Genomic DNA, 13,224 nt, shown 5'->3' on the forward strand with positions numbered 1-13,224 from the left:
ATAGTTAATTTTATTAGAATTGTAGGATATATTTATATCTTAGAGCAAAATATCAAGTGTATGAAAAGATGTGGATCCACAACAACAAGAAAAACCTCTCAGGGAAAGAGTCAGCTTTCATGACACAGCAATACTTAAGCAACAAAGAGCATTCATATCAGGTGCAAATGAAAATTTAGGTGAGACTTCCCTTCTACTCCCCTGCTAAATTCTATCAGTATCTTAGAGGGAACTACAAATGTAAAACAAACTGTTAAATATAATAGTGGGGAAAGGGCTAGGAGATTATTTGGTTAAAGGAAGTGAAATGGTTTTCTTACTGTTGATTTCAGATCCTAAAGCACACTCTTGTGCCATTAAAATGACCACAGAGTACATAGTATGCAGCATTTCACAAGTGTAGGGTTTTGTGAAACACCTCTGGAAATGTATCAGGTCCTTCAGTATCTTTTAACAGAATAGAGTGAAAATTCAGAGTTTGCTCTAGATTTAATGTAGTAGGTATAGTTAAGCAAACAGGATTAATTACAGGTGTCATGATTTAAAGTACAGAGACACAAAGTACTTATGTATTCAATGAATGTGAAAAGAAAGGATTAGCAAGCCATATGACCTCCATGAATAAAGAGTTCCTGAAGAGATGCTAGAGTATTCTTGGAGCATGACATTTTTTTCCCTTTTTTTAAAAAAATTTAATTGTTGTTCAAGTACAGTTTTTTGGCTTTTATTCCCATTACAGCCCACCCTGCCAGCCTTCCCCACCTCCCTCACATTTCCACCCCCCTTAGTTTTTGCCCATGTGTCCTTTATACTAGTTCCTGTAAATCCTTCCCCTTTTCCCCTGAAATTCCCTCCCCTCTCCCCTCTGATAACTGTCAGCCTGTTCTTTATTTCAGTGTCTTTGGTTATATTTTGCTTGCTTGTTTGTTTTGTTGTTTGGGTTCCTGTTAAAGGTGAGATCATGTGGTATTTGTGACAATTTTTTCTGCAGGATGAAAAGCAAACAACTTAGTGAGAAAAAAAGACAACATGATTTTTATAACAGAAAATTATAATCTGGTAAAATTATACTACATTTTGAGAATAGTGGTTCTCAAAATATGGTCTAGGATCCCTTGGGAGGATCCCAGAGGGTCCTAAGATCCTTTCAAGAGATCCAATGTTGGGAAGAGAGAATCTGCATGGGCCTTGAGTGTCCCTGCATATTTTTGCTTGCATGCCAAGAATACAAGGCCCGGCACATTTCTCAGAGTTGCATTCATAGAGGGAAAACATGCTTTACTGCTTGCTATAAAATGGTGTGATTGCCAAACTCAACGTCCCTCTCCTTTAATGTCCCAGCATTCACCTGAGTAACCACATCACCCCCGGGGGTGGTACCAATGCAAATATAATGTTCCTGCAAGTTGCTGTGCTGCAAATAATAAATCTGTTTTCCTCTGATCAAGGAGTCTTGTATCTTCTTCCATCATCCATGAAGCGATAACTGGCTAACTTATTAGCTTGTAAGTAGGGTAAAATCTAATCTGGACTCTGAAATCCCTGGGGTCAACTACTGTTACAATACTATTAGATGTTATTTGCCTTTTTTCTTTTTTTGTGTTGGCATTTACATTGATGATGCAAAAGTGATAGGTCAGTAAAACTGCTGGTGCCTGAGTATGACTAAGACCATGGTACCAAATTGTAGTCACTATATTCTTCAATGTCACATTGCCAATTTAAAAAGAAAGAAGCCAGTTTCACCCAAGAATGTTCTTGATGAGGCTGTAAAGATTTATTGAATTTTATTCCCAAGTTAAGATCTTTCTAATATTCTGTGTAACAAAATGGGACATACAAAAAGGGCCTCTGTTTCATACTGAAGTATAAGGGTTGTCTTGGGAAAAAGCACCCAGTGTAACATTTTGACTTATAAGATGAACTAATCACTTTTTAAAAGTGGAATGTCATTTTTACTTGAAAGAATGACTGATAAGCAGACATTTTCTCAAAAGCAAATGAAGTTAACTGCTGACTTAAAAAAAAAAACCCAACTGACAAGGTTTACTGTCCATGAAAAAAATTTAAGTTTTCATGTGAAAATTAAAATTTTGGAAACCTTGTACCCATTACAGTAAGCTTGACAGCTAATACTGAAAAAACTTTTCTGATAAGGTCAGTGATGATATTACATGTGATTTTTAAATATATCATAAAGTAAGTCAGAATGTGGAAGATCTGCATAGTGTAGTGAACCAGTGACTAAATTCATGATGTTACACAATCATGCATAGGGAGGAGATGCATTCAAAATGCAAGACAGGCCAGTGGCTTTTAATGTAGTAAAAAAGTTCATTAATTTCGGCTTTTATACTGCAGCTAACACTTAAGAAACTACCATTTATTGAGTTTTGGGATAGTACCAGAGAACATCCATAATTTCTAAAAAGATTACTAAAATATTCTTCCCTTTCCCAACTACATTATCTGTGTGAGGCTAGATTTTCTTCACGTAATCCAACCAAAAAATTAAAATAAAAAACCCACAAAATATTACAACAGATTAATGCAGCAACATTTCATAACAATGTAAAAGAAATCTTCAAAATAAATTTTGAGAACTCTTAGGGTGACAGAATATGACAAGTTAATGAGAGAAACTAGATTGTTTTGTGTGTGTGGGGCTATTCCTAATCTACTAAGGTAGAGATAACAGTCTTTCATGCCTTTGTCAAGAGATATCAGGGCTGAATAAAACACACAAGCTCTGTTTTGTGGGCTCTGGAACACAGAGAAAAAAATAAAAATGGGAAATGAGAGAAAGGGGATAATTGGGGGAAATAAGAGGAGAAAAGACACACTTAGAGACACTCAAATTTGCTTAGAAACCAGAGAAGAGATTTTAAAAAGGGATATACCACTTCTCATTTTCTTATCCCCTCAAAAACTCTAAAATGAGGCATTAAATTGAAGAACAGGAAAGGGTTAGGATTAATTAATAATTAATCTCTGGAAACAATTTTTACAAAAGAAACTTCAATGTAAATATTAAAATACCTTGGTATTTTTTCTTATTGTGATATATTTATTATAACAAATTGGAACAAAACTTTGAACTTTGATGAATGAACTGATTAAAGATAATTATTTTCCCTCTAATTATTATTCTACCAGAGAGTCAATAAACAAAGACTAGTCTCCAAAGAGAAGTGTTATATGTATATAAAACAAGAAGGTATATTTGTCCCTGCCTCTAGAAACAAAACAGGGACAATGGTACATCTGCTCCGACAGAGAAGGCGAAGTATTGCACAGTGTGCATGTGCGTTTTTTCCAGCTTTCTGTAAGCCCTAGGCTAGGTTAACATGCGCCACTGTATAGTGGACACAAGCACTGTTTCTACTGAGTAAAAGATGATGAAAAGAAAGAATCAAACCTTAAAGGACTATAAGGCATTTGGTTTTACAAAGCTGTGTAATAAACATAAGTTGTCAAATTTATTCCAAGTTCCTCTCTTAAGAAATGTACCAATGTTCAGAGGACATAACTAGATTTGCCTTTTCCACAGAAACCACTTGGTAATTACATATTTGACCAGTGGTCTAATTTCTAACTTTTGTTCAAAGGATAAAAAACATTATTTATCATATACTTGTATATAGCACTCTATTTTAAACTTTTACAATATATAACCAGGTACCTGGATAATATACAGCAATTTAATAAACTAATAAACATAGTCTAAGAAACATGCAATAGAGAAAGTATCTAAAGTGTTGAGAAAAGTTATGGGGGGACTAAAGTTCAGATGGAACTCACTAAATGGGAGCTGCACCTGAAATCCACTGTGCATAATATGAACAGTTCAAGGATGGGGATCCCATCGAAGACCTAGATTTGTGAGGCTAGTATTTTATAAGCTATAGAGGCCAGAGAGCAGAACAGTTCCTATACTGCCTGCTGAAACTGTCATACATAACAGTTGGAGTAACATAGCACAGGTAAAAGCCTCTAACTGAACAGCTGTCTATAATAAAAAGGTAGGGAGCACTCTCCTCTGAGCCATGATTATGTGGCTTGACCCCGCAACCCTTTGGTTCACAGGCAGGCACTCAATCCACTGAGCCACACCAGCCAGGGCTAGAAATATTTTTTCACTTAAATCTTGGAGACAATTTAAATTTACATACCAATGCATATACTACCAAGATATAGGCAACTAGGGAGAAACAGCTAGTAACATACAAGGGAACTAGTAATAAAAAGCAAAGAACTGCCCTGGCTGGTGTGGTTCAGTAGACTGAGTGCTGGCCTGTGAACCAAAGGGTTGCTGGTTCGATTCCCAGTCAGGTCACATGTCTGGGTTGCAGGCCAGGTCCCCAGTAGGGGCATGTGAGAGGCAACCACCCAATGATGTTTCTCTTCCTCTCTTTCTCCTTCCCTTCCGAATCTTTCTAAAAAATAAATAAATAAAACCTAAAAAAAAAAAAAAGCAAAGGCCTGCACCGAAGACTCTCAATTAAAGCAAGGCTCTTAATTAAAATGGAAGGTGAAACACAAAGTTCCCCAGACAAAAGAAGGCTAAAAGAACACACCTCCACCAAACCAGCACAGCAAGAGATGCTAAAGGGACTGCTTTAAGAAGATGGAGAAAAAGAGAGAGGAACACAAGGACAAAGGGGGTAAAATGGCAATGAATAAGAACCTATCAATAATAACCTTAAATACAAATGGATTAAATGCTCCAATCAAACAACAGTGTATAGCTGAATGGAGAAGATAACAGGACCCACATATACTCTGTCTACAAGACACCCACCTCAGAAAAAAAGACCTACACAGAATGAAAGTGAAGGGATGGAAAAAAAAATTCCAAGGACATAAAAAAAAAGCTGGGGTAGCAATACTTCTATCAGACAAAATAGATTTCAAAACAATAGCAATACAAAGAGATAAAAATCTCTTAAGGGAATATACTCATAATACTTAAGGGAATAATCTATCAAGAAGCTATAATCCTTATAAATATAGAGGCACCCAACACAGGAGCACCCAAGTATATAAGGGGAATCTTGGGGGTTTTCTAGAAAAATATCAACAGGAACACACTCTTAGTAGGGGATTTTAACACCACGTCAACAATGGATAGATCTTTCAAACAAAGAATCAGCAAGGAAATTGAGACACTGAACATATTCTAGATCAAATGGACTAACTGATACATACAGAACCTTTTACCTCAAAAATAAAGAAAAGCAAAATATACATTCTTTTCAAACACACATAAAATATTTTCAAGGACAGACCACATGGCAGGACACAAAATAAGCTTCAACAAATTCAAGAAAATTGAAATCATATCAAGCAACTTCTTGGATCACAATGGCTTGAAACTGGAAACCAAGCTCAAGGAAAAAACTCAAACACATTCAAATACATGGAGACTGAATAACACGCTATTAAATAACTAATGGGTTAACAATGAGATCAAGGAAGAATCAAAAAGTATCTGGAAACAAATGAAAATGAACATATAACAACCCAAAACCTATGGGACACAGCAAACGAAGGCAATCCTCCGGGAAGTTCATAGCATTGCAGGCACACCCAAAGAAGAGAGAAAAATCTCAAATCAAAAACCTAACCCTACATCTACAAAAACTTGGGGAACAACAACAAAGCCCAGAGCAAGTAGAAGGAAGGAAAAAAAATCAAGATCAGAGCATAATTAAATGATATAGAGACTAAAAAATAATTCAAAAGATCAATGAATCCAGGAGCTGGTTCTTTGAAAAGATAAACAAAACTGATAAACCTTTAACCAGATACATTGAGAAAAAAAGAGGACCCAAATAAATAAAAACAGAAATGAAAGAGAAGTTACAACTGATACCATGGAAATACAAAGGATTATAAGAAGTTACTATGAACATTTATATACCAAGAAATTGAACAATCTGGGCAAAATGGACAAATTTCTGCAAACATACAATCTTCCAAAACTGAATCAAGAAGCAGAAAGCCTAAATAGATCAAAACAACTCACTAGTTGAACAGTAATCAAAAAACTCCTGGCGCACAAAAGCCCTGGACTGGACGGCTTCACAGGTAAATTTTACCAAACATTTAAAGAAGAACTGCTATCCTCAAATTATTCCAAAAAATTCAAGAATAGGGAAGATTCCTAAAGTCTTTTTATGAGGCCAGTATTATCCTAATTCCAAAAGTAGGTAAAGACACAATAAACAAAGAAAACTACAGGCCAATATCACTGATGAACACAGATGCTAAAATCCTCAACAAATTATTGGCCATACATTAAAAAGATCATACACCATGATCAAATGGAATTCATCCCGGAGATGTAAGGATGGTACAATGTTCACAAATCAATACACATAATACATCACATAAACAAAATGAAAGGAAAATATCACATGATCATATCAATTGATGCTGAAAAAGCATTTGATAAAATCTAGCACTCATTTATGATTAAAAACACTCAACAAAGTGGGAATGGAGGGAGCATACCTCAATATAATAAAGAAACCTATAGCAAACATCATACTCAATGGGAAAAAACTAAAGGACTTCTCCTCAAGATCAGGAACAAGGCAAGGGTATCTGCTTTCACCACTCTTATTCAACATAGTACTGGAAGTTCTAGCCACAAAAATCAGAAAAGAAGAAGAAATAAAAAGCATCCAAGTTATAAAAAAGGAAGGAAAACTGACATTATTTGGAGACAACATGATGGTGTACATAAAAAACCCTATAGTCTCCATCAAAAAACTACTCAACCTAATAAGTGAATTTGGCAAAATAGTGGGCCATAAAGTCACTATTCAGAAATCGAGTGCATTTCTGTATACCAGCAATGAAATATCAGAAACAGAAACTAGGGAAAAAATCCCATTTACTATAGCAACAAGAAAAATAAAGTACCTCGGAAAAAACTTAACCAAGGAGGTAGAAGAACTGTACTTGGAAAACTACAGAATACTAAAGAAAGAAATTAAGGAAGATACAAATAAATGGAAGCACATAACATGTTCATGTATCAGAAGAATTAATATCATTAAAATGTCCATACTACCCAAAGCAATCTATAGATTCAATGCAATGCCTATTAAAATACCAATGGCATATTTCACGGATCTAGAATAAAGACTCCAAAAATTTATATGGAACCAAAAAAGACCCTGTATAGCCTCAGCAATCTTGAGAAAGAAGAACAAAGTAGGAGGATCAAAATACCTGATATCAAACTATACTACAAGGCCACTGTAATCAGAACAGTCTGGTAGTGGCATAAGAATAGACACATATATCAGTGGAAAAGAATAGAGAACCTAGAAATAAACTGGTGTCTTCACCGTCAATTAATATTTGACAAGGGGAGCAGGAGCATACAGTGGAGCAAAAATATCCTCTTCAATAAATGGTGTTGGGAAAACCAGACTGGTACATTAAAAAAAAAAAGCCCTGGTTGGTGTGGCTCAGTGTATTGAGAGAGGGCCTTCGAGCCAAGCAACTGTGGTTTGATTCCTGGTCAGGGCACATGCCTGGGTTGTGGGCCGGTTCCCAGCGGGGGACGCACGAGAGGCAGCCATACATTGATGTTTCTCTCCCTCTCTCCTTCCCTTCCCCTCTAAACATAAATAAATAAAATCTTAAAAAAAAAAAAAGAAGAAGAAGAAAAGAAAGCAAAAAAGAAAGAAAAACTAGACGACCAACTTACACCATACACTAGAATAAACTGAATATGGATAAAAGACTTAATTATAAGTGGTGACACCATAAAAGTCCTAGAGGAAAATATAGGCAGAAAATTTTCAGATATCCCACATGGCAATATTTTTACTAACATATCTCTTAGGGCAAGGGAAATAAAGGCAAAAATAAATAAATGGGACTACATCAAATTAAAAAGCTTCTGCATGGCTAAAGAAAACATCATCAAAATGAAAAGGGAACTGACCATATGGGAGAATGTATTTGCCAATGATACCTCAGACAATGGTTTGATCTCCAAAATATATTAAGAACTCTCATGACTCAACACCAGAAAGTCAAACAATCCAATTAAAAACTGGGCAAAGTATCTGAATAGACACTTCACGAAGGAGGACATACAGATTCCTCGTAGACATGTGAAAGGATGCTCAACATCACTAGACAGCAGAGGGATGCAAATTAAAATCACAATGAGACACCACTTCACGTTAGTTAGAATGGCCATCATTAATAAACCAACAAGTAACAAGTGCTGGTAAAGATGTAGAGAAAAGAGAACCCTAGTGCACTGCTGGTGGGACGCAGATGGATGCAGCCACTGCAGAAAACAGAATGGAATTTCCTCAAAAAAACTAAAAAAAAAGTGAAACTGTCTTTTGCCCACCCCCCCCCCATTCCACNTGTATTTGCCAATGATACCTCAGACAATGGTTTGATCTCCAAAATATATTAAGAACTCTCATGACTCAACACCAGAAAGTCAAACAATCCAATTAAAAACTGGGCAAAGTATCTGAATAGACACTTCACGAAGGAGGACATACAGATTGCTCGTAGATATGTGAAAGGATGCTCAACATCACTAGACAGCAGAGGGATGCAAATTAAAATCACAATGAGACACCACTTCACGTTAGTTAGAATGCCCATCATTAATAAACCAACAAGTAACAAGTGCTGGTAAAGATGTAGAGAAAAGAGAACCCTAGTGCACTGCTGGTGGGATGCAGATGGATGCAGCCACTGCAGAAAACAGAATGGAATTTCCTCAAAAAAACTTATAAAAAAGTGAAACTGTCTTTTGCCCCCCCGCCCATTCCACTGCTGGGATTATACCCTAAGAATCCTGAAACACCAATTTAAAAGAATTTATGCACCCCAATGTTCACAGTAGTGCTATTCACAATACCCAAATGCTGGAAACAGCCTAAGTGCCCATCAGTAAATGAGTGGATCAAAAAACTGTGATACATTTATACAATGGAATATTACGCAGCAGACAGAAAGAACTTCTGCCTTTCACAAGAGCATGGATGGAACTGGAGAGTATTATGCTAAGTGAAATAAGCCAGTTGGTGAAAGACAAATACCATATAATTTCATCTATAAAAGGAACCTAATGAACAAAATAAGCTAATGAGGAAAATAGAACCAGAAACATGGAAACAAGGAACAGACAGTGACCAGAGGGAAGTGGAGAGGGGGATAAAGGTGGAGAGATGGGGAAGGACCAGTCAAGGACATGTGAGAATGACCCATGGACATGGACAACAGTGTGGGGAATGACTATGGGAGTAGGGGGTGGGCTGGGCAAAGGGCAGCAAAGGAGGAAAAACTGGGACTACTGTAATAGAATAACAATAAAATATTTAATAAAAAAGATATAGGCTAGTAAGAATTTGTTTTCTTTTCTCTACTTGAACTAAATGTTGAGCCCCTGCTACCTTCAGGTCAAGGAGAATGTTTATTTTAAAAATAAGGGCCTATATGTTTTATCTGTACCACAAAATAATTAGGATTTTGTCATATAATTAGGACTTCACATTGTCTTATAATGCTTGGGTCTCCAAATCTTTGTTCTCCAACCAGACTGTAGCTCCTTAAAAAGGACAGATCTCTCTCTCTCCTTTTTGTGTTCTTGATATCGACTAGCAAAAGTGGGCAAACAAAAGGAGTTCAATACATACTGCTTGTGTAAGTGACTGACAGGTGAATTTTTAGACATTAGCTTTCTTGAAACATCAGTGTCTGTATGACTTGCAATTGCCAGCACATTTCCTTAATGTTTAGTTAGCAAAGATGGCAGGCCCACACCTACCTTCACTGTTTACTATTCTAAACCTACAAAATCTTCCCTGATCCTCAAAGCTACCATACACCTGCTGATGTAGTCATAAGGGCAACCACATCAGAAAATTGCCACTGCCTAACTGGTGACTTAAAGACACAACTTCATTCTTCATATTTTTAAAATTTTGCTTAAAGCATATTAACTCAGAAGAAAAAAGACATATATATATATAATATATTAGTGGGATGGTGTGGTGGGGTGAAAATGGAGATAACTGTACTTGAAAAACAATAAAAAAGGATATATTACAAATATATATATAGAAAATAAGAAATTAAACATAAAATCAGCTCTTTGGACACAGGAACACATAATCTTAACAGTTAAAAGTTCAAATAAATTCATACTATATTTAATTTGTGTCCTGGATCCTAGAATCTGAAATAACATTACAATATTCAGTAATCTCTACCTTATTTATTAAGTTAAATTTCAAGCCAGAGGGGAGGGACAATACCTCTTTCTTCTACTAGTGGCTGAGTGTCAGGTATGTAGCAGTTCAGAGTTATTGAATAAATGAGTACAGAAAATTTACCAATTTTGCTAAATTCTTTTATGTATTCTATATTATTGCTCTTGACTTATCTTCTTGCATTAAAATATTCTAGGCTTTTGTGTAACTACCACAACAACAAGTGGGATAGAAAGACGAGGGCAAACAGTTTTGTAAGCCTTAGATACTCAGCAAAGCATTTAGTTTGGCAAATGAAGTGATTCCCAGAAGCAGTATTATAAAAACATCTTATTTCTAACAGCATACAAATGACTCAGTATGTTATAATTCTAGTTTTTAAAAATTGTATTTTCATTAAAATACAAAATGTATTATTTCAATAATAACTGCTATCATATGTTACTAACTATGACAACAGTATCCTATAAACAGATTAAATAACTTTCATCAAGAATAAGTGTATGCATTTTAGTGTTATTTGATTTCCTATATACAAATATTTCTAATTTTATTTTTTTTGTACTTTTGCACATAATTTTATTTTATATTTGTTAAATTATACTTTATTGATTATGCTATTACAGTTGTTCTGATTTTTAATTTTTTAAACTGGTTATAAGAACAAATTAGTAAGAACATGCAGCAGTAAAGCACTGCTCAGCTATAATCCTCTGGAAAGTTTATATTCATATTAGAATTTTTGAACTTGTTAAGATGATAAATTATGGTATTTCTTTCCTGAGATTAATAATGATAGGATTAGGAAGTTAACTCATTATTAAATTCTGCTAACTTCCTTTACCTTTCATTAATATTTACCACATGGTGAATTAAATACTAGATCCCCCCAACACACCCTTGATACTTGGTACCTCCTTCTGTACCACAATCTACAATCCCTGTGATGCTTTTAAAATGTCTACTCCTTTTAAAAGGAGGAACTTATTTCTTTGCCTCTGGAGCATTAGTGACTTACTTCTAATGAAGAGAATAAAGTGGAAGGGACAGTATGTGAGTTTTAGGAATTAGATAATAGAAAACACCATGGCTTATTCTCTCTTATTCACCTTGTTCTCTCTCTCAGATCTCTTACTTTTTTACTTCGAGGAAGTTGGCTGCCAGGTTGTGAAGAGAGATCCACAGGATGAGGCCTCCTACCAACAATCTGAAAAGTGAGCCCTCCTGGAAGGAGATCCTCCAACTACAGTAAAGCCTTCAGAACTAAACCCTTTCGCCTACATCCCGACTTCAATCACATGAGGTCTTGAATCTGAACCACTCAGGTAAGTCACTCCTGAATTTCTGACCCATAGAAACAAATAATAAGTATTTGTTGTTTTGCCTTGAGTGGTGTGGCTCAGCAGGTTGAGTGTCTTCCTGCACACCAAAAAGTTGCTGGTTCAATTCTGGTCAGGGCACGTGCCTGAGTTGCAAGCCACTTCCCCAGCTGGGGACATGCATGGAGCAAGCAATCATAACTCTGGCACATCAATATTAATCTACCTCTCTTTCTGCTTTCTTTACCCTCTTTCCAAATAAAATCTTTAAAAAATATTTGTTGTTTTAAGTTAAGTTTTGGGGTGAGTTTGGGATACTTTCTATAACATATAACACAATACCTTATAAAACATCCCCTTTGCCAAAATTGTATCTCATCAAGAAAGACTGCAAACCACATGGTGTGCAAGAGGTGAAAGGTTTTCCATCAAACTGAGTACTTCTCTAATGTCTCTAAAGTATAAGCAGAGTTCTAAGAGTCATCTGATGATACAGGCTTTGTTGTCTTGACTCTATATTCTTTCAAGAGCCAAAAGATTCTTGCATTCTGTTTGCATAGGATTAGCATGAACAGAGAGTGAAGTATAAATTTAGTGTTTTCAAATAAAATTTTCTATAAGGGTCTCTTTTCCTTCTACACATCCCTCATTCCTCTTCTCTGTCTCATTTTCCAAGGCGGCAATAGTTTCCATTTGCCATAATGTCCACAGATCTTAACTCCACCCAAATATTCTAACCGAATCCTAAACAAATTATTCTAAAGAAAAGAAATCTTCAATCCACCCACCAAACGGGAGGAGGAAAGGACTGTGGGTGGTTAGTCGTAGCTTCCTTCTGTTCATGGTTCAAAGCATTTCTATTAATTAATTCATTACAGAGGTTGGGCCAACTGATTGGGAATGTGATTTCTAGAAATCAATTCATTTTTGAGAAGACTAAAATATAAAAGTATATTAAAAATAGAAAAAATAAATTTTGCCACTATCTTAGCTATTCTGCATACTGCTTTCCAGTTCCTGTCTGGTATAAAGACCATAATTTTACAAAATCGAAACCAAACAATATGAAATTTTTTTTCATTTTGGAAAAACCCTAATATATTCAAATCAATCAAAGGCCTTTACAAAAGTATTTAATTTTTATTAATTAAAAGTGGTTTTAATTATGATTCCATAAGTATAGATATACATAAGCCAATGGAAAAGATTTTAACTTCATTTGCTTGATTTGGCCTGTATTTTTCTAACTTAGACCAAATTTTTGTTTGCTTTATTTTCTTTTCTTTAAAAAAGGAAAGTTATAGAAACAACTGGAACCACCTTTATCGACTTCTGAGAGTCCCGCCTCTTCTTTTACCAAATGTAGAGGTAATCGTTTTTCTAAAGATGTGTACACTTCCTGTCCATGTTTTTATATTTTTACTACATCTGTGTTTTTACAAACAATGTCATTACATTTTATATGTTTAAAAATTTATATAAATTATTCCCTTTTTGTCATATGGTCATTTCTTTTTTTAAAAATAGGCTTTATTTATTAAGATTTTATTTACTTATTTATTTTTAGACAGAGGGGAAGGGAGGGAGAAAGAGAGGAAGAGAACCATTAATATATGGTTGTCTCTCTCACACCCCTGACT

The 13,224-nt window shown here is 35.3% G+C and overlaps 1 protein-coding gene across 2 annotated transcripts in view; it reads right to left on the reverse strand.

Annotated features, from left to right (window-relative positions):
* Nucleotides 1–13,224, reverse strand: part of TANK (TRAF family member associated NFKB activator) — a 70,720-nt gene that overhangs the window by 18,435 nt on the left and 39,061 nt on the right. The gene's annotated exons all lie outside the window — the stretch shown is intronic.

The sequence above is a fragment of the Sturnira hondurensis genome, unplaced genomic scaffold, assembly GCF_014824575.4.
Source record: "Sturnira hondurensis isolate 20B ecotype Veracruz unplaced genomic scaffold, ASM1482457v3 Scaffold0004136, whole genome shotgun sequence".
Classification (NCBI taxonomy): Eukaryota; Metazoa; Chordata; class Mammalia; order Chiroptera; family Phyllostomidae; genus Sturnira; species Sturnira hondurensis.